The 21,655-nt window shown below is 42.3% G+C and overlaps 1 protein-coding gene across 3 annotated transcripts in view; it reads right to left on the bottom strand.

Annotated features, from left to right (window-relative positions):
- The window catches only part of SVIL (supervillin), a 345,773-nt gene that overhangs the window by 291,954 nt on the left and 32,164 nt on the right, over positions 1-21,655 (bottom strand). Inside the window, exon 1 of one of the 3 annotated variants that reach the window (XM_089668669.1) lies at positions 18,404-18,482. The exons of the other annotated variants lie outside the window; for them this stretch is intronic. The gene's annotated coding sequence lies outside the window, so the exon portion shown is untranslated. Of the gene's footprint in view, positions 1-18,403; positions 18,483-21,655 lie in introns of those variants that run through there. 3 annotated transcript variants of the gene reach the window in all.

Raw genomic sequence — 21,655 nt, 5'->3', positions numbered from 1 at the left:
CGTATGACTCCGTGTGATGTATTGTGAAAGACAGCACAGCACGTGGAGCCCGCACAAGAGAATTAAAGGCCAACGGAACCCTCTGTGTTAATTACTGTAATGCAGTCAGATAGCAAATACTGAACTAAATATGCCAAGGTTTGGTTTTTAGTTTTGTTTTTTTACGAACTAAAACCAGTTACAAGAAGGGTTGAAACACCCTATGCTGACAGTGCATTGGAGAGATGGACTACTGATCTCACACAGAATGCAGAGGAACGGGTCTGACATGACCCCCCTCCCCCATACAATTTTCCAATTTACAATGCTCCAGCACCCTATTAGAACTAAAGAAGTGTGCAGGGGGTCATGTCAGACCGCTGGAGACGTGTTCCCCCGCACTGTGTATGAGCAGCAGCCCGACCCTCCAATGTGTGGCAAACACTTTGCTGTGGCTTTATTCCTTTAGCTACTTTATTATTACCGTATATACACTCACCGGACACTTTATTAACCACTTGCCATCCTGAGGATTTACCCCCCTTCCTGACCAGGCTTTTTTTTTTGCTATTTGGCGCTGAACTATTTCAACTAGTAATTGCACGGTCATTCAATGCTGTACCCAAATGAAATTTAAGTCCTTTATTCACAGAAATAGAGCTTTCTTTTGGTGGTATTTGATCATCTGTGCGCTATTTTTTGCGCTAGAAACCAAAAAAAAAAAATTTTGAAAAATTTTTTATATATTTTTACTTTCAGCTATAAAAAAATATATAGTAAATTCAAAGTTAGTCATAAATTTAGGCCAAAATGTATTGTGCTATATGTTATTGGTAAAAAAAATCCCAATAAGTGTATATTGATTGCTTTGTGTGAAAGTTATAGCGTCTACAAACTAGATAATGGAATTCACACAGCTATTACTTTCTGACTGCCCATCACATTTCTTTTGGTGCTAAAATGCCAGGATAGTACAAAAGACCCCCAAATGACCCCTTTCAGAAAGTAGACACCCTAAGCTACCATATCTGCTGAGAGGCATATTGAGTCCATGGAAGATTTATTTTTTTCCCCCACACGTTTTTGGAAAATGACAAACTTTTTTTTTTTTTTAACACGAAGTTGTCACTTAAATTATATATTGCTCACCCAAGCCATGGGTGTATGTGGAATTACACCCCAAAATACATTCTGCTACTTCTACCGAGTATGGGGATACCACATGTGTGATTTTTTGGGAGCCTAGACACATACAGGAGCCTGAAATCCAATGACCACTTTGAAAGCCTGAAGGTGCGTAACTTCCTCATTTAACTTCCTCACTACCTATCACAGTTTCGGAGGCCCGGAAATACCAGAATAGCACCAAACCCCTCCAAATTACCCCTTTTTGGAAAGTAGACACCGCAAGGAATTTAAAAAAAGGAGGCATGGTGAGTATTTTGCAGATCTCATTTTTTCTCACAAGGTTTTGAAATATAAAAAGAAAAAAATGTTTGTTTTCTTTTTTCATGTTCCAAAAACATGTGTCAACAAATAAGATCTGCAAAATACTCACCATGCTTCTTATCAAATTCCTTGGGGTGTCTACTTTCCAAAAAGGGGTCATTGGGGGGGGGGGGGGGTTTGGTACTATCCTGGCATTTCAGGGTCTCCGAAACTGTGATCGGTAGTCAGGAAGTGTAATGAGGAAATAAAGCCCTTTAAAAGCCTGAGGTGCTTATTGGATTTTGGGGTCCTGGACTTGGCTAGACTGAAAAGTCTCTCACATACTCAGTAGAAGTAGCAGAATGTATTTTGAGGAGTAATTCCACATATACCCATTGCATGTGTGAGCAAAAAATTATTTAAATGTCAATTTTGTGTAAAAAATATAAAAACATTTTTTGTCATTTTCCAAAAACTTGTGGTAAAAAAAAAAAAAAAATTTTGACTCAACTTGCTTCTCAGTAAATAGTTTGGGGTGTCTACTTTCCGAAAAGGGGTCATTTTTTTTTGGGGGGGGGGGATTGCATGCCCAGCATTAGAAGTTTGTGCCAGACATCATTCACTCTTCTAACCACCTGAAGACCAAGCCTATTTTTTGCTAGGAAATTACTTTGAACCCCCAAACATATATTTTTTCTAAAGTAGACATCCTAGTGAAAAAGAATTGCAGCACCCACCATTTTAATGTCACATAGTACTCGGGCAGCGATTTTTCAAACGCAATTTTTTTTTTTAAATGCATTTTTTACTTTTAATGCACAAAAACACAATATATTGGGCAATTATTTAAAAAAAATATAAAAGATTATGGTATGCCGAGTAAATAGATACCAAACATGACATGCTTTAAAACTGCACATGCCCCGTGCAATGTCAACAAACTACATACATTTTTAATATCCATAGGCAACGCTTTAAAAGCCTCTACAAGCTACCATTTTAGGTTTACAGAGGCAATCTAGTGCTAGAATTACTGCTCTTGATCTGACATTAGCGGCGAGACCTCACATGCATGGTGCTACCGCTGCTTACATACTGGCACAGGGTCAACGCTTGCTCACGCAGGTGTGTGCGTACGGGGGGGGGGGGGGGGGGGAGGGGGGGGTTTGGGTGAGGATGTTTTTTTTTCCAAGTTAATTTGATTTTTATACTGTCCCTTTAATTTTTTTTCTTTTTGTTTTTTTTTTTTTATCTCTTTTAATGCTATCACAGGGAATGCAAATATCTCCCCTATAACTTCAATCGGCATTGTCATTTTTTTTTTTTTTTTTTTTAAATCTGTGGTCTATCAGACTCTAGATAATATCTCCTCTGCCCTTACAATATCTAATCTCACCAAGATCAGTGTGCTCAGATTGCCTTCCCAATTTACAAATGCCACTGTTTATATCCTGCGAAACTGAAGTGATGAAATGCTCACAGCTTCCTTTTTTCTTTTTTTTTTTTTTTTCTAGACTATAGAGATGATTGACATCATTCCAGTCTCCAATTGGCTCTATGGTCAGCTGGCAGAAACACCGGCTGCATTCTCAGGTTCCCCCCGCAACAGGACTGCCCGAGAAGGCCATGGAAGGCAGTGGGGGACGGGGCACATCTTCTCCCGTTGCTGGTAAAAGCAATCCTGTAGCTAATTAGCCACTAGGATTGCTTTTACATGAAAGACTATCGCCGGCTGAAAAAAATGATACCAGGATGATGTCTGCAGGCATCTTGGTATAACCACTCAAAAGTCCAGTGATGTACCAGTATAATAGCAATGGAGGTTTATTGTGTATGTGAGCGTGTTCCTGGCAATCAAGGGGTTAAATGTGATTACTGGTGTACCGACGGGCAATCTGATGCTATCTGGGAGGGGAGCGAAATCCGCGGGAGCGCGAATCACGTATATATACACACACACACACACACACACACACGTGATTTTGCACACTTGTGCCGCCCTGTAGCAGTATTTCTACTATAGGGTGGCGTGGACTCGGTTAAACATGGGTGTATGCTTCACTGTAAGCACACTGCTCTGGATGGCTCTGCTCAGCCATCCAGAGCAGTGTGCCCAAACTGACAGGGAGGAGGACTGTTGGTAAACAAAGCAGCCCTCCTCCCAGCTGGTCATACTCTGCAATTACCAGCGGGTAATCACAGTCCGGGACCCGGTGATTGACACCCTGGGCCACGACTGGCGGCTCGGGTAGGGCTCGCACGCCCCCCCACCCGGAAATGCAAAATCACACCTCTCTCTCTCTCTATATATACATACATACACGTGATTTTGCGCACCTGTGCTGCCCTGTACCAGTATTTCTGCTATAGGGCGGATGGTAAGTGGTTAAGCACACCTTGCTAGTGCCAAGAAAGCATCCCCCACACCATTACACCACCACCAGCCAGAACAATTGATACAAGGCAGGATGGATCCATGCTTTCATGTTTACGCCAAATTCTGACCCATTTAAAATGTCACAGAAACCAGTCTGCCCATTCTCCTCTGACATCAACATGGCATTTTCATCCACACAACTGCTGCTCACTGGATATTTTCTCTTTTTCGGACCGCTCTCTTTAATGGTCTCTTTAGAGATGGTTGTGCATGAAAATCCCAGTAGATCAGCCGTTTTTTTAAATACTCAGACCAGCCAGTCTGGCACCAAAAACTATGTCATGTTCAAAGTCAATTAAATCCCCATTATAATTCTCTGTTCAAACTTCAGCAAGTCGTCTCCACCACGTCTTCTTGCCTAAATGCATTGAGTTGTTGCCATGTGATTAGCAATTTGTGTTACCAAGCAATTGAACAGGTGTACCTAATGAAATGGCCAGGGAGTGCATAGCCTGACTGCATTATAGTATAAAAACAGAAGGGCTCAGTTTGGCTTTAAACATACAGGGGGAAAAAAAAACAAAAACCACTAAATTTATTTTAGCCATTTATACCACGCAGACTGCTTTATGGTTAACACCATCCCCTCAGAAGAGCTCACATAGCGTCTATACCAGTCACATGCACCCAAACAGTAGGTCAATCTGAGGAAAAGCGAAGTGGAACATTGACTGACTATTTGTAATCATTATGCTACTAGCATCAGTAAAATTGAAAGGAAAGTAGATCTTATTTACTTGTTTTAAAACTTTTTTTTTTTTTTTTTAATTTCTTCAGTTACTTCCCAATTCCCAGGCCTAAGCAAATTATACCATACATCCCAGGAGTCTTCAGGAAGGGTTTTCTCAGCTAAGCACACCCTCCTGCCTGAACTAAGGGCAAGTGGATTCCAGGAAGTAAAGGCTACATGAATCAGCTGCCCTTACTTAAGATGGCCACGGCCAGAAATGCTAGGAGGTGTTTTTCAAGACAATTTCTTAGCAAAATAAAGCATAGAGACATGGATGGATGGATGGATGGATGGATGGATGGGGGAGTTTGCTTAGAATATTATAACTGAATTAAATATTTTTTGTTTGTGGGACTCATACAGTGAAATTCCACAGCTATGTTTTTTTAAATGTGGGAGGAAGCTGGAGGATTCAGGAGAAACCCACACAAAGTCCAAAGTATCCAAAGACAAGTGAAGGGCTAGAACCCCTGTCAGATTTGTATTGCCATCTGTGTCCTTACAAGGGAGATTCTCCATTTATCCTAAAGCTATTACCTGTTCAGAATGTAAAAGGAATCCTAAACTTTAATAACTCACTGGGACAAGAGAAGGGAAATCCTCCAACGGGAACACTTGTTTCGTTGTTAAATTAAAGATAATTTCCCTTATTTAGGTGCTATTTCCTCCTAATTTCTCTTGTGTCTCTGGAACAAGAAGTAAAGAAACCTCTCCCCAATGGGACCCAAATGGCATTACCTATTCTAACCAAGATTAGGAAACCAAAAAAAAAGTTGTGGCTTTAAAGTGTTACTAAACCCAGGACTGTGCATTCACTGTATCTGGTCTCCCACAGTACACAGAACATTAAAAAGAAATTATTTCAGTAAATATAAACTGCTAAATACCTTTTCTCATCAGCAGTTAGAGCAGTCTTGTGACCATCAGTGTCCAGCAGAGCACTGGTTACAGCTTGTAGGAGGAGTTTTCATTCTTCTGCAGAAGGATACAGAACTCCTGACCTCGTTCTTGACAGTGCTGATCGGCCCTATGCTGATCACATGCACCCTCCCAAGAAAAAAGACCCTCTCCAGCAATACACACCAAACTGAGCATGTGCAGAGTGTCTCCAGGCGATATGTCATATCAGGCGATAAAAGGGAGGCACTGAAAGAGGGAGAGGATTAGAGAAGGTTTTACACATGGCTGAGGATTAGCCCCTTAGGTTCCACAGTGAGTATATCAAGCACGCTTTACTGCATATACAAACTGATTTTACTGTTGTGGGTTTAGTAACACTTTAAATATTTTATACTTTAATGAACCAAGCACAGGGCTGCAAAATCACAATGCAAACCAGTGAGCCATTTCAATAATACATAAGATTGCAGAACATTACACCACAGGAAATAAACATCTTCTAAGCACCTTGAAGTGTATTCTAAGCACCACATTTGCTATAGAGTAGAATGTAGGAGGACTCTAGGAAATTGCTACACAATCACAAGTGTGAACAGGCCTAACTGAACGCAAAGCAATGTCCAAATGTATTGGTGCCATTTCAAACAAAAAGCAAAGAACACTTATAACAGGAATATGACATTTCAGAACTTTTTCCACCTTTAATGTGACCTATAAACTGTACAACTCAGTTGAACAAACTGAAATCTTTTAGGTGGAGGGAAGTAAAAATAAAAAACTAAAACAAGTGTGCACATCCTTAAACTAATCCCTTGTTGAAGCACCTTTTGATTTGATTCCAGGACTCAGTCTTTTTGGGTATGAGTCTATCAGCATGGCACATCTTAACTTGGCAATATTTCCCACTCTTCCATGCAAAAACACTCCAAATCTGTCAGATTGCGAGGGCATCTCCTGTGCACAGCCCTCTTCACATCACCCCACAGATTATCGATCGGATTCAGGTATGAGCTCTGGTTGGGCCATTCCAAAACATTCATCTTCTTCTGGTGAAGCCATTCCTTTGTTGATTTGGATGTATGCTTTGGGTCGTTTTCATGCTGAAAGATGAAGTTCCTCTTCATGTTCAGCTTTCTATCAGAAGCCTGAAGGTTTTGTGCCAATATTGATTGGTATTTGGAACTGTTCATAATTCCCTCTACCTTGACTAAGGCCCCAGTTCCAGCTGAAGAAAAACAGCCCCAAAGCATGATACTGCCACCACCATGCTTCACTGTAGGTATGGTGTTCTTTTAGTGATGTGCAGTGTTGTTTTTGAACCAAACATATCTTTATGGCCAAAAAGCTCAACCTTGGTTTCATCAGACCATAACACATTTCCCCACATGATTTTGGGAGACTTCGGCTAAATTTTTTCAAAAATACATCTGGACTTGGATGTTTTTCTTCATAAAAGGCTTCAGTCTTGCCACTCTACCCCATAGCCCAGACATATGAAGAACCTGGGAGATTGTGGTCACATGTACCACACAGCTAGCACTTGCCAGATACTCCTGGAGCTCCTTTAAATGTTACTGTAGGCCTCTTGGCAGCCTCCCAGACCAGTTTTCTTCTCGTCTTTTCATCAATTTTGGAGGGACATCCAGTTCTTGGTAATGTCACTGTTGTGCCATATTTTCTCCACTTGATGACTGTCTTCAATGTGTTCCATGGTATATTTAATGCCTTGGAAATTCTTTTGTACCCTTCTCTTACGGATACCTTTTAAAAATGAGATCCCTCTGATGCTCTGGAAGCTCTCTGCAGACCATGGCTTTTGCTGTAGGATGCGACTAAGAAAATGTCAGGAAAGACCTACTAGAACAGCTGAACTTTATTTAGGGTTAATCAGAGGCACTTTAAAATGATAGCAGGTGTGTATACTGACTCTTATTTAACATGATTGCGATTGCTTAATTCTGAACACAGCTACATCCTCAGTTATAAGAGGGTGTGCACACTTATGCAACCACATTTTATTTTTTTATGTTTACTTCCCCCCCCCTAAAAGATTTCAGTTTGTTTTTCAATCGAGTTGTACAGTTTAAAGGTCACATTAAAAAAAGGTGGAAAATGGTCTGAAGTGATTTTTGTCTTATTTTTTTACATCACAGAAACCTGACATTTTAACAGGGGTGTGTAGACTTTTTATATCCACTGTAAATCATCCACCAAAACTTACAGGAACAGAACTATCTCATCTATAGGATAATTACCATGCGCCCAGGGCCAGTGCTACCACTAGGCAAACTAGGCAGCCGCCTAGGGTGCGCTGCTGCCTAAGGTGCAGCCACAGCCAGGGCCAACGATAGGGCAGTACAGCTGGCTCTGCTGTAACATTAATTATATTTTCCCTGGGCCCAAACAGTTCACCAGAGGGGCCCAGGAGGCGAGGAGCAGAGAGGGACTCCTTTTTGGGCACAGGCGGCTAAAGCCATGCTGTGTTTTGCAATGTTGATCAGTGGCTGCCAGCGGCGGCAGCTCACAGCCTTTCATTGGCGGAGTGATTATCCCTTTCTCTGCTGAGGAGGGAAGGCAAGGCTGTAGCCCAGGGTGGGAAGTGATTCAACAGAGGTGGCTGAGGGCACAGGCAGCAATGGGAACCCAGTGCACAGGCAAGCTCACTATTTCTGTTTTCTGAGACACAGCCATACGCAGTATACAGACAGACATGCAGCACTTCGTGTGATCATCATTTGGATAATGGTGATTATCACATAAGCACAGTGAGATGCTTCCCGTTATATACACACACTTGTGTTTGAGGGACACTAAAAAAGGTGCAGCTGAACCACATCTTTACTGCCCCCCACCACTCCCCATTATGCTGCAAAGGCACTGCCACCATAGTATGGCAATAGTGGTGGGGTGTTGTGTAAAACCATCTGTTGCTGTACTGCGATGGAAACGCCTATGCAGCATAATAGAGAGTGGAGGATTAGAAAAGTGTGGCATAGCCACACTTTATGTCCCTCAAACACAAGTGTAAATAAGGTGTGTGTGTGTGTGTAAGTAATTCTCAGAGGTTGATTGTCAGGTGGAAATGATCACATCCTCCGTGACACCAATAGATCACTGGCTCTATACTAATGGCACTAGACAGGAAGGGGTTAATATGTGGGGAAATCAAAGGGTTAACTGTTGTGTGCGTTTTACTACAGGGCTGTGTGTTAGTGCTTCACTGTAAACACACTGCTCACAAAGCAGTGCGCAGGAGCTGACAGAGGAGTGAATTGTTTTGTTTACAAACAGTTTTTCCTCCCCTCCCATCAGAGATGCTCGGCAATCACAGGGCGCCAGCGAGTAATCACCAGCCGGGACCCGGTGATTGACAGCCGCTAATGGCAGTGCAGGTACGATGCGCCCCCTACCCAGAAAAGCAAAATCACGTACACACACACACACATGTGATTTTGCGCACCTGTGCCGCCCTGTAGCAGTACTTCTGCTATAGGGTGGACAGGAAGCAGTTAATGCGCCATCACTCCAGAGCTCTGTGCCGTGGCTCCTATGCGCATGCACTGAAGTGACGTCATTGAAGCTCAGCCATTCAAATGGCCAGAGCCTGCTAACCCAGAAGGAAGACCGGATGAAGATGGAAACCCTGTCTGTGTTGACAACGTGCAGCTGGACGGCTTTGTTTTCAGGCAAGTCTTTCATAATGTGCTAGTATGTGATGCATACCATAATGTCAATAACGTGCAGGGGAAGGTTTTTTTTTGGGGGGGGGGGGGGGGGGTTTGCTAGCCTTTACTACTACTTTAAGCCAAGTGATCATTCTGTTACTTTAGTAAATCCACCCCACTGTGTTAGTCCATGCTGGAAACGTCATGACGGAAGATACTGCACATGGGTTAAGGTTTATCCCATAATCCTCCTCCCAGCTACTTATGAATGGGAGTTTGTGTGTTCGGTAGAGTCTCTACGTGGGATGAAGATCTTCATTTCACAGGTTTAGAATGTTACCAATTCTCCCAGCGAACATATCCTGTATACAAGCTTATGATGTGCTGTCAAAAAGGGAAGCTCCGACCCTTACACCACTGTTGTCACCACCCTAGCAACCACAAAGGAAACACAGTGAATGACAGGAGGGTATGGCTGCTGTCATCAGCTGCCATAGCAGACTCTCCTCTCATTACTTGTACAGTCACATCAACATGTCTCCAGGCATGTATTTACACATTTTCAGTGCAAGCCCAAATATGTGGGCACAGACCATGAAGAAAAGATAGTGGAGGAAACACTTGTGTGCAGTTTTTTTAATACAACAAAGGCTGAGCCTCATCCAAAAAGGAATATAGCCCAATTCAAATTCCAAAGACAACATTCGTCACGGTGAGCACTATTTTTTAATGCTTCATCTGTAAAGTTGGAGAACCCTCTATTTTGTAGCTTAGCACAGGTTACAAAAAAAGAAATAATTTATACCACTTCCACTGCGTATTGGCATGAATGAATCAGAACTCCAAACTGTAACATGAATCGATCTTTGCCACTAAAAGGTTTCTAGGGCAGGTTATAGGATATCCATTATAGGAGGAAAAACAAACTCCATAATGAAGTAGTTAAAACAACATTTTGTCGAGAAAGAAAATGTATTCACAAACTATATAGAAGTGGCAGCATGTAATGTGGACTCACTCGGCAGAGTGGTCATGATGACGTCACTGAAGCCTACAGGTGACATTACACCCACTCTGATGAGCAGAGCAATTTTAAAGTAACCCTAAAAGCTTTTTTTTTTTTTTTTTTTTTTTTTTTAAACATGTCATACTTACTTGCTCTGTGCAGTGAGTTTTCTTCTTAGGTCCCCTGCTGTGTGCTCGCCTCCATGCCACCTCTATGTGTCTATTAGACATACAGAATGTGGCTCTGCTCCACCCCCCGTGCCCCCCCCCCCCCTAACTGGCTAACTGGCTGCAGTGGCAGCCAATGGCTCCTGCTGCTGTGGTTCAGCCAATGAGGAAAGAGAAACCCAGAAGAGCCGCTGCTCTCATGCACACCCCTGGATCGAGATCAGGTACAGGTAAGCAGCACACAGGTTTTTTTTACCTTTATGCACAGAATGCATGAAGGTAAAAAAAAAAAAAAAAAAAAAAAAAAAAAAAAAAACCTTCAGCCTTTACAACCACTTTAACTAATACACTGTGCAGCTTCTTTGCTTTCCTCTATACTTGATCTTGTCTAACCTGGCTGAGAAACCTTTAGACTGAATTCACACTGTGTGGTGACTGGTCACCACGAGAACACAGAAAACAGTTGTTTTCTGTGTGTCCCTGTCAAGACCTGGATCTGAAACCTCTCGGTGTCCGGCTTTGGATGCTGGGCTGCTCCCTACCTGATCCCTTGGACAACCTTACTTTGGTCTTGTTTGTCTTGAACCCTTTGACCCACGAACTTCCTGATTTAAGCAGCGTCTCTGCATTTCCAGTTTGTCAGATTAACATACTTTCTCCAGAAAATATCTGGCTCTTTGCATACCTGCTGCTGTCCTTGTCTGTGCTACCACTTGTTACCAACCCTTGGTTTGTTCCGGATTATGCTTCCTTCTGAACACGTCCAGCTACTACTTGTAACTGACCTTTGGCTTTTTTTTTTTTTTCTATTAACCACTCTTCAGCTTGATCCCTACCTGCTTTATCTACAACTGGACCCGGACTTGCTCACCTCCTGGTGGGGAAATCCTGAGAACAGCAACCTTATACTAACATGCTGCACAGCCTATCTCCACCATCAGGAGCTCTTGTGAATACCAGTTAGTGTTTAGACCTCGCATTATCTGCTAGGGGGGATCTTCTTGTACATTTCCAGCTATCTGTGAACCTCTCTACTTCTACAGCCACTGGTCTTGAAGCCTGACCCCAGATAATGACGTCCCATTCACACTGCAACGTAACCTGGATCTGCAATAAAATGTAGACCTGCTGCATTTGATCACAATACAGCATCACATGTAACTGAACAGCAGTGCAGCACATCACACTTCTGTACAGTGACATGAGGCAGCCCTTTTGTACAAGTTAAAGTTCAGTGAAAATAAAGGGAGCTGTGTGATGTGCCAAGTCACACATCCCCCCCCCCCCTTCCCCAACTGAATCCAAAATGGATGGCTGCAGTGAGGAAATTGCAGCAGTTTTAGTTCTCTGGCAGCAGTCTGCTCTGAGTGAATTAGGCTTTAGTGACAGAGATTGATACATATTACAGTTAGATTACTCAGATTCATCCAGGTGCTGTTATACTTCCTAATTCTAGAGGTCCAATCATTAGGTAAGCAGTGGAATAGTGTAGAGTACTGCAGAAGTCACATCTCCAAAAGTATTGGGCCAGCCCTCCAAATCATTGGATTCAGGCGTTCCAATCACCTCCATGGTCACAGGTGTATAAAATCAAGCACCTAGGCATGCAGACTGCTTCTACAAACATTTGTGAGAGAATGGGTCGCTCTCAGGAGTTCAGTGAATTCAAGCGTGGTCCCGTGATAGGTTGTCACCTGTGCAATAAATCCATCTGCGACATTTCCTTGCTGCTAAATATTCCACGGTCAACTGTTAGTGGTATTATAACAAAGTGGCAGAAACTGGGAACAGCAACAGCCATGGATTGGTAGGCCACCTAGAATGACACAGCGTGGGTCAGCGCATGCTGACCCTCACAGAAGTCACCAACTGTCTGCAGAATCAATAGCAAAATACCTCCAAACTTCGTGTGGTCATCAGATTAGCACAACAGTGCATAGAGAGCTTCATGGAATGGATTTTCATGGCAGAACAGCTGCATCCAAGCCTTACATCACCAAGTGCAATGCAAAGCGTCGGATATAGTGGTGTAAAGCACACCGCCACTGGACTCTAGAGCAGTGGAGATGTGTTCTCTGGAGTAATGAATCACACCTCTGTGTGGCAGTCTGATGGACATGTCTGGGTTTGGCGGTTGCCAGGAGAACAGTACTTGCCTAACTGCATTGTGCCAAGTGTTAAATTTGGTGGAGGGGGGATTATGGTGTGGGGTTGTTTTTTCAGGGGTTGGGGTTTGGCCCCTTAGTTCCAGTGAAGGGAACTCTTAAGGTGTCAGCATACCAAAACATTTTGGACAATTTCATGCTCCCAACTTTGTGGGAACAGTTTGAGGATGGCCCCTTCCTGTTCCAACATGACTGCACACCAGTGTACAAAGCAAGGTCCTTAAAGACATGAATGAAGTTTGGGGTGGAGGAACTTGACTGGCCTGCACACAGTCCTGACCTCAATCCGATAGAACACCTTTGGAATAAATTCTAGTCCAACATCAGTGCCTGACCTCACAAATGTGCTTCTGGAAGAAAAGGTCAAACCTTCCCATAGACACACTCCTAAACCTTGTGGACAGCCTTCCCAGAAGAGTTGAAGCTGTTATTGAGTTGGCCCGCCCTTTGCAGCTATAATGAACCCTATGGACTAAGACTGGGATGCCATTAAAGATCATGTGCGTGTAAAGGCAGGCTGCCCAATACTTTTGGCAATATAGTGTGTATAGAGAGATGATATATATATATGGAAAATATACTTAACATTTATGCTGCATTTACCCTGCTGATGTAAGATCTGAAAAGTTACTAAACTGGGACAAAACTGCAGGCAGTGTGGTCAGAGGTTGACAAGCTCCTGTAACATTTCTGACAGTGGCAGCTGCATCAGGTTTTGGAAGAGCAAGAAAAATGTACCACACATCAACAAATGTTTGTGTCACAGTGTGTAATAAACAGGAGGATTTGTGACTTCAGCTGCTGTGTCTGAAAACAATCTCATTAAAGAAAAAAAAAAAAAAAACTTTTACTAGGATTGATTTATTTAAAAAAAAGTACAGTAAGATCCATGCTGCTTCTTTCACATTAAAAGCGGACAACAGAATTATGAAGAAGGTTCCAAGAGCCTGTTCAGCAGCAACAACACAGCGTAAGCAATACGGCAAATGTTTGTGTACACCTAACCACCCCACCTGTATGGGCTTGTAAGTCATCCAACTCCAAAACCATGGACATTAACCACTTGACCATGAAGGTTTTACCCTCTTCATGACCAGAGCAGTTTTGCTCAGCACTGCGCTACTTTAACTGGCATTTGTGTGGTCATGCAACACTGTGCGCACATGAATTTTATATCTTTTTTTCAACACATGAAGCTTTGTTTTGGTGCCATTTGATCACCGCTGGGTTTATTTATTATAAAAACACAAAAAAAAAAAAGACTGAACATATTGGGAAAAAATCCCCAATATTTTCTGCTTTCTGCTATAAAACATATCCAATAAAGAAAAATTTACAAAAGTGAATTTCTTCATACATTTATGCCAAAATGTATTCTGCTACATGGCTTGTGCGAAAGCTACAATCTCTCTCTATATCTATACACACACACATTTACAGTTATAACACTTTACTGGCGGTGATCAGCAAACTATAGTGGGACTCTGACAGTGGCAGGTACACCGATTAGCTGACATTGTACAGTATTAGTACTGATCACTGTATTAGTGGTGTCACTACTGATATCAGTGTCACTGTACTAATGACAATGGCTGAGAGTTAGCATCTAGGAGCAAAGGGTTAACTGTATGCCTAACTATGTCTAGTGTGTGATATGTGCTGCCCTTTACTATATGGCTGTTTTTTAATTCCTGCTTTGCAGGAAGAAAAAACAGATCACTGTTCCCTGTACACAGAGCTCTGTGTTTTGTAAACACAGAACTCCGTGTGTGATTGGACACAGATAGTGACTTCAGTCAATCATTGGCTGAAATCAGTTGCCAATCTCGTGCATGTGCGCACCAGAGTAAGGTTTATCACATGTATATATACACACCCATGAGTGTGCCTGCACCTCAGCAAATGTGCTGTGGCAGTTCAGCAAATGGTTAATATGCTTCCCTCCTTGGAAGCCATAACAGCCCCTACCCCTCATGGAAGGTTTTCAACATGGTTTTGGAGAGCGTCTGTAGAAATGAGTGCCCATTCTGTGAAGACCTGGCTTGTACTCGGAATTTCAATTCATCCCAAAGGTTGTTCAGTGGGGTTGAGGTCTGGATTCTGTACAGGCCAATCAAGCTTCGCCATACTAAACCGGTCAAACCATGTGCTTTCATACCTTGCTTTATGCACAGGGGTACAGTCATGCTGGAAAAAGGCAATTTCCCAAAATGGTTTTCACAAGTCTGAAAGTGCAACATTGTAGCATAAACAATATCCTTCACTGAAAACACTTGATCTCAAGTTTGGTGGCAGATATTGGGTGTGAACACTTTTATATGACTGGGCTAAAGTTTGGAACTCGGTGCTTTTTGACCGGTTTACCTGTAGGCTTGGGGACAGTTCAAGCAGAATTGGTCGTATGTAACCACAGGGCCTAATATATCAATACAATGATGAAAATCCAAGGCACTCTGCAATTAGGCTCTGCTACTTGTATCCATTTAAAAAAAGCAGACTCTAGCGCACAACTCAAGAGGAGATTTGGCCCAGCTTTCATAATTCAGTTTGTAGACTTAATATAAAACAGTGCGGTCTTGGAAAAAGCACTTCCCCACCTGTCTTACCAAATTATAAAAAGTACAGCTTAATAGTATCAGATGGCAAATCTCTACAATCTTCTGTTCTTGTTCAGTAACAAGGCAGAGGGGTTAGATGGTGTCGCAGCAGCTGAGTAAACACTAAGAACAAAACAGCTGAATGCTAAATTAAACAGTTCCCCTTGGGTTTCACTGTACATCCATGAGGCAGGTAAAGTAATGAAATGCCTCTACACAAATTTCTACAAAGCTGAATTTAATATCAAAAAGGGCTCATCCATGTTCCTACCATCTGCACATGAAAGGAATATGTAGGATGGCAAGCAAAGAAATATCACACAAATCCTGCTGACTGCACTCATACTAGACGCAAAATCTGATTGCTATGGGCTACTTTCTACCAATGTTGTCGATATGGTCATGTGAATAAGGCAGGCCTTCTACACACATGGGCATGTGAATAAGGTACCAGGGGTGTCAAACTGGTGGCCCTCCAGCTGTTGCGAAACTACAAGTCCCATCATGCCTCTTATCTTTGGGGGTCATGCTTGTAACAGGCAATCTTGCAATGCCTCATGGGACTTGTAGTTTGGCAACAGCTGGAGGGCCGCCAGTTTGACACCTGTGAGATAGACCCTTTTATAGCCATAGGCATTTGTATAAGGTGGGACTTTTGAAACCCATGAGCATGTGCATACGGCAAGCCTTCTGATAGTCACGGGCATGTGCTGTCCAGAAGACAAAGGTATGCTCGTTATCCAAATGGTAGATCCAGCAGAGATTTTCCAAGCAATCTTCAGAATCATGTCACACAAAATAGATTTACAAGTACCAAAACCCAGGAAACTAATAAGCAATATTCAAAAATTCATAATCGTGTCACTAACTAGCCCCTCTCCATCCACAATTCATACCTGTTAGCTCACAGAGATGGGACAATATAAAAGTATGAGGGGTGGACCAGCATCCAGTGCTGTAAGGAAGGGTCTAAAAATGTGCATGTTAAAATGGCCCCACTTTGGAGCTCTTACAGTGTTCTGTCAAAGAAGACTTTGGAAGGTGTGCCATTTTGTCCTGGGACAGGCTTAGAAATATAATACTTTGAGGTGAATTCGTAATAAAAAAAAAAAAAAAAAAAAAAAAAACACACAGCTATATCATTGGAATGGACAGAATCAACATATTAAATCAGAGTGCATCTCAAAGTCTGTATTTCTACAAGTGGTTCAATATTGAATAGATGTTAAAAAAAAATATATACACATATATTACATTATTTTTTATGTGTGCTGCCATTGGAGATTTAACCCAACTGCCTGTCTGGTGATACCAAGAGGAAGTGAGAGGAAATTTCTTTAATCAACTCCCATATAGCAGTAAAACCCAATAAGGGTGCTGGTTTGGCCTACCCACAGGTATTGGGGTCCAAGGTTATTGATGAAAGGAGTCCAATTGACAGCCATGATGGTGCCTTCTAGGCCCACAAAAGGTGCATTCTGTATCTACAAAGGTGACTAAATCTGTTTCAAAACAATCCATAACCACATTAGTTAAGGGTGGTCAAACCAGCCCCACATGAAAACTGTTTTAGGATGCAGATTGTGTCTGCTGTGTAGAAGTAGAGATCAGCAGTGTCCTGTGGTACCATCCAGTGTGTCTGCATTTTTCCACATTACACCGGCATTGTGGTGTAAACCGGCACATTAAAGAAAGAAAAAAAAAAAAAAAGTTTGTTGTGCTCTAGTGGTAACCTGCATTGATCAAATGAGGAAAAAGGACAGGTCACCGCAGTATGCGTGAATGGGCTCTATTTCTCCAACTCTTGCTTCAATTGAGAACTACTACATGTACAGATCCCTCATCTCTAAACTGGGGCCCTTTACTTGCCTTTATCTGGCCCTTGGGGCACTATTCCTCCCACTGATAGAACACACTATTCTGCCAACGGAAAACAATGGGGAACCATTTCTCCCACTGACACCAATAATGAATCAGTATTCCTCCCAATGATGGGGTACTAATCCTCCCCCAATATCAAAATGTGGAGATGTTAGGAAAATTTCCACTTCGGCTGGCCACAGTCTGGCCCCACTAAGGTTTGAAGGGCAACTAACTAGCCCTTTGTTTAGAAAGGCTGGAGACTCCTGTTCTAGAGGGATAAATGTAAAAAGTGTTTAATAGCGTACAAGAGAATGGCACACAAAACATTAGAAAATGACGTTGCTGCATCACTGCTACATCAAATTTAAGTGTTACTAAACCCAGGACCCTACATTCACTATATCTGGTCTCACACAGTACACACAACATGGAAATGTAATTATTTCAGTAAATATAAACTGCTAAATATCTTTTCTCATCAGCAGTTAGAGCAGTCGTGACTTCTATTAGTGTTCAGCAGAGCACTGGTTAATGCTTGTAGGACGAGTTCTCTTTCTGCTCTACGAAGATGCATAACCCCCGACCTCTGTCTGGACAGTGCCGATTGGCACTGTGCTGATCACATGCACTCTCCCAAGAAAAAAAAAACCCTCTCTAGCAATACACACCAAACTGAGCGTGTACAGTGTCTCCACATGACAGGTCTTATCAGGAGATATCAGGGGGACACTGGAAGAAGGGGAGGATCAGAAGTCAGGGTCAAACAGCCTTTTTACACAATGCAGAGATTTAACCCCTTAGGTTCCACAGTGGAGTATAACAAGCATACTTAACCGCATATACAGAAGGATTTTACGGTTTAGGGTTTAGTAACGCTTTAAGCAGGCAGACAGCAATCCACATTAACAAAAACAGAACGAACTCTTAAAAACGAACAAAGAAAATTCATCAGCACTGGCAGAAAACAAGACCGCAAGTCAGGCATAGAAATAACAACAGTTGCATACACAGGAACCAAAATGTTACTTTAAAAATACATTCAAGGCCATCTCCTGTGCAAAACAAAATGTTTCCACTTGTACAGAACTGAGGACTCCAAAACGCTCTAACAGCACTGGATCTTTGGAAGCTACTTGGAGAGGAAATGGTGTCAGTAATGAATCTCCGATATGAACAAGAGAGTACTGAACTTGGACTCCAGTTTACAAATACAAAATAAACCACTTTGTACAAAACTTCATGATTCCTGAAACAGAACACCCAGCCGCATGACTTGCGTGTTCAGCTCCAGGACTGGACTAACAGTACACACTGTTACCACTACAAGTTCCAGAAGAACTCCTTACATTTTGAAGAGCCAAGGATACCTCACGCAAATGCAGAAAAACACAACCAGTCTGAGGACCAGGGAAATTAAACGTACAAAAAAACACAGCCAGTCTGAGGACAAGTGAAATGAAACGTACCAGGAGAAGCTGAGTCTTGCAAGTGACCTTCACACACTAAGCTGTTCCCGTGAAGTGCTGCTCTCCACTACGTGCTCCATCAGCCTGGAGCAGCCGTTACTCACATGACACTCGCAGCTGCCGACTTGGATCATCAAAGTGGGCATGCAACTCTGTTTGTGTAGCTGGGAAAAGTCTTCGCACACCGGCATGCAAACATTCCCCCCTGTTTTTATCAACAACCAGCTTGTGGACACAATGTACACAGTGCTTTCCACTGCAAACCAAACCACATTATTTTGAAAAAGTATTGTACAGAGAACAGAACATTAGAAGCAAACCATTCTGTAAAGACATAAAATGAAAAATACATCGTATATAAAAATTATCAAGCCCATCCATAACTGGTTTTTAAGCCTCATGCACAATGAACTTTAAAAACGCCACTTTTACACGAGGACTCAGCCTGTAAAGCGCACCTCTAGGTTAGTCTATGTGGCCATGCACACAGGCATATACAGGAGTATTAGAAGAGGAAAGATTAGAGGGAGAAGAAAAAAAAAAAAATTTTAAAAATCAGGAGAGGAGCTTTTGAGCAGAAAAAAAAAAAAGCCAAATGCTCCTAAAACATATGTAAATACATCTAAACATGCATAAATGCTGTACATGTTTAGCGTTTGAGCGTTCATTTCAATGGCTAAAATAAATATTCTGGCCAATGGAATAATGAACACCTAAACATCTTCAGGGCAGCCTATCCTGCCGTCAGCTAATGGAATCTTCTACTCCTACCAGTTCTTCCCCTACGGTTACTACCTTTTGTACCACTAACCCCTCCCTCTTAGATTGTAAGCTCCAAGGAGCAGGGCCCTCCTATCCCTCTTGTATTGAACTGTATTGTTTCCCTTTATATTGTAAAGCGCTGAGCAAACTGTTGGCGCTATATAAATCCTGTATAATAATAATAGTGTGCAAAATGTGGTTTTAGGCATGTTTTTAAGCTGCTTTTTTTCCTGCCAGGAGCAAAAGGTGTCCAAGGGAGGAGGAAAAAGTAAAGATTCACTTTTTTTTTTCCTTTAATTGAGAGGCCATCAGTCTTATTTACCAAGTTAAGTGCTTCACACTTTAGACTCAATCTCTTGAGACAGATGATTAACCACAAATCTTTCAGATTACAATATACGGTCACTTTATTCCAGCAGATTTAGGTATAGCATTAACATAACAGCACTTTGCCTAACTCAATACACTGCATGATGGTGGGCATGTCTATTCATTTTAATAAGGATGCCAAAAGCACTTCAAGTTACTAAAAAATATATATATATATATATATATATATATATATATATATATATATATATATATATATATATATATATATATACATATATACACACACACACATACATATACACACACACACACACACACACACACACACATATATATACATACACACACACACACACACACACACAGGATTTATATAGCGCCAACAGTTTGCTCAGCACTTTACAATATAACGAGAGACAATACAGCAACAATACAGTTCAATATAAGAGGGATAGGAGGGCCCTGCTCCTGGGAGCTTACAATCTAGGAGGGAGGGGCTAGTGGTAAAAAAAGGTAGTAACTGTGGGGGATGGACTGGTAGGAAGAGTAGAAGATTCCATTAGCGGACGGCAGAATAGGCTTCCCTGAAGAGATAGGTTTTCAGAGATTGCCTAAAAGTGAGCAGAGTAGGCGATAGTCTGATAAATTGGGGGTAGAGAATTACAGAGTATGGTGGAAGTTCTGGAGAAGTCCTGGAGATGAGCATGGGAGGAGGAGACAAGGGAGCTAGAGAGCAGAAGGTCTTGCGAGGAGCGGAGACTACGGTTTGGGTGATATTTAGAGACAAGATTGGTGATGTAATTTGGGGCAGAGTTATAAATGTCTTTATATGTTATTGTTAATGTTTTGAATTGTATCCTTTGGGCAATGGAAAGCCAGTGGAGGGATTGGCAGAGAGGGGTGGCAGATACAGAACGGTTAGTAAGGTGGAGGAGTCTGGCAGCAGCATTCATGATAGACTGAAGAGGGGATAGCCTGCGATTAGGTCGACCAATGAGGAGAAAGTTACAATAGTCAAGGAGATAAATAACAAGGGAGTGAATAAGTTGCTTAGTGGTTTCCGAGGTTAGGAATGGTCGTATCTTGGAGATGTTGCGAAGGTGAAGTCTACAAGATTTGGACAGCAATTGAATTTGGGGCTGAAAGGACAGATGGGAGTCTAGGATTACACCTAGTACCCTGGCATGAGGGGAGGGACTGATGATTGTGTTATTGATCTTGATGGAGAAGTCGGGGGAGGGGGCACAGGCTGGAGGGAATACCAAGAGCTCAGTTTTGGAAAGATTGAGTTTGAGGAAGGGGAGTGACATCCATGCCGATATGTCACTTAGTAGTTTAGTAATGCGAGAGGAGACTGAAGGGGTGAGGTGAGGAGTAGAAAGATAGAGTGTGTCATCTGCAGAGAGATGAGAGATGGTATAGCAATCATGCCACAGAGATGGATGCGGTTCAACCATTTTGGCTCCAACCTCCATCTTGGAAAAGGATCATCCATCTTGTACAAACATATCTCCCCTCATTCTCCCTCTCTGAGAGTCACAGTGACATATGGTCAGTGTGTGTGTTGGAAGTGTCACAGGCCGGCCAGGGCACAGCAGGGAGCCTTCCCCTGAGTTCAAAGACATTCCAGAGGAGTAAGGAACTAGATAACAGTTTTAAAATCCATTTTTCCCCCTATGTCTCATATCTTGGAATGAGAGACTTATATAAAAACCAGGCCTATCTTCAGATTGCCCATGACCAGACAAATCGTTTGATAGATCACACTCCCTGACTGGAATACCTAGGAAAGCAGAAAATTACATCTGTTGAACCCTTCAAGTATGTATTTCATATGTAACCATTGCTCAGATGCGTCAGATGAAAATTAATCTACCCGCGGGTGGAATGGTACTTGTGCCTAGGAAAAGTTATGAGTCAAAATATGAGCTATGAGAGATTTGGGTCTCCGCTCAGACAATCCCTCCCCAAATGAGGCATTGGTCCTTGGCTTCAGAGACACCCCCTGCTGGGGGGACAACAAAATAGGCTGTCAGGCCTAAGCGTGTAAGGAGACCGTGCCCTTTCGCTCTGAAACTTGATCTGCTTAACCCAAGGCTGACTGGCAAGTACTTTAACCCTTTAACCTCCTTTCTGTTACCTCTTTGCTGTGCTGTT

This window comes from Staurois parvus, unplaced genomic scaffold, assembly GCF_062004578.1.
Source record: "Staurois parvus isolate SC_StPar_1 unplaced genomic scaffold, SC_StPar_1.0 ptg000061l, whole genome shotgun sequence".
Taxonomy (NCBI): domain Eukaryota; kingdom Metazoa; phylum Chordata; class Amphibia; order Anura; family Ranidae; genus Staurois; species Staurois parvus.
This window is presented reverse-complemented; position numbering and strand designations above follow the sequence as displayed.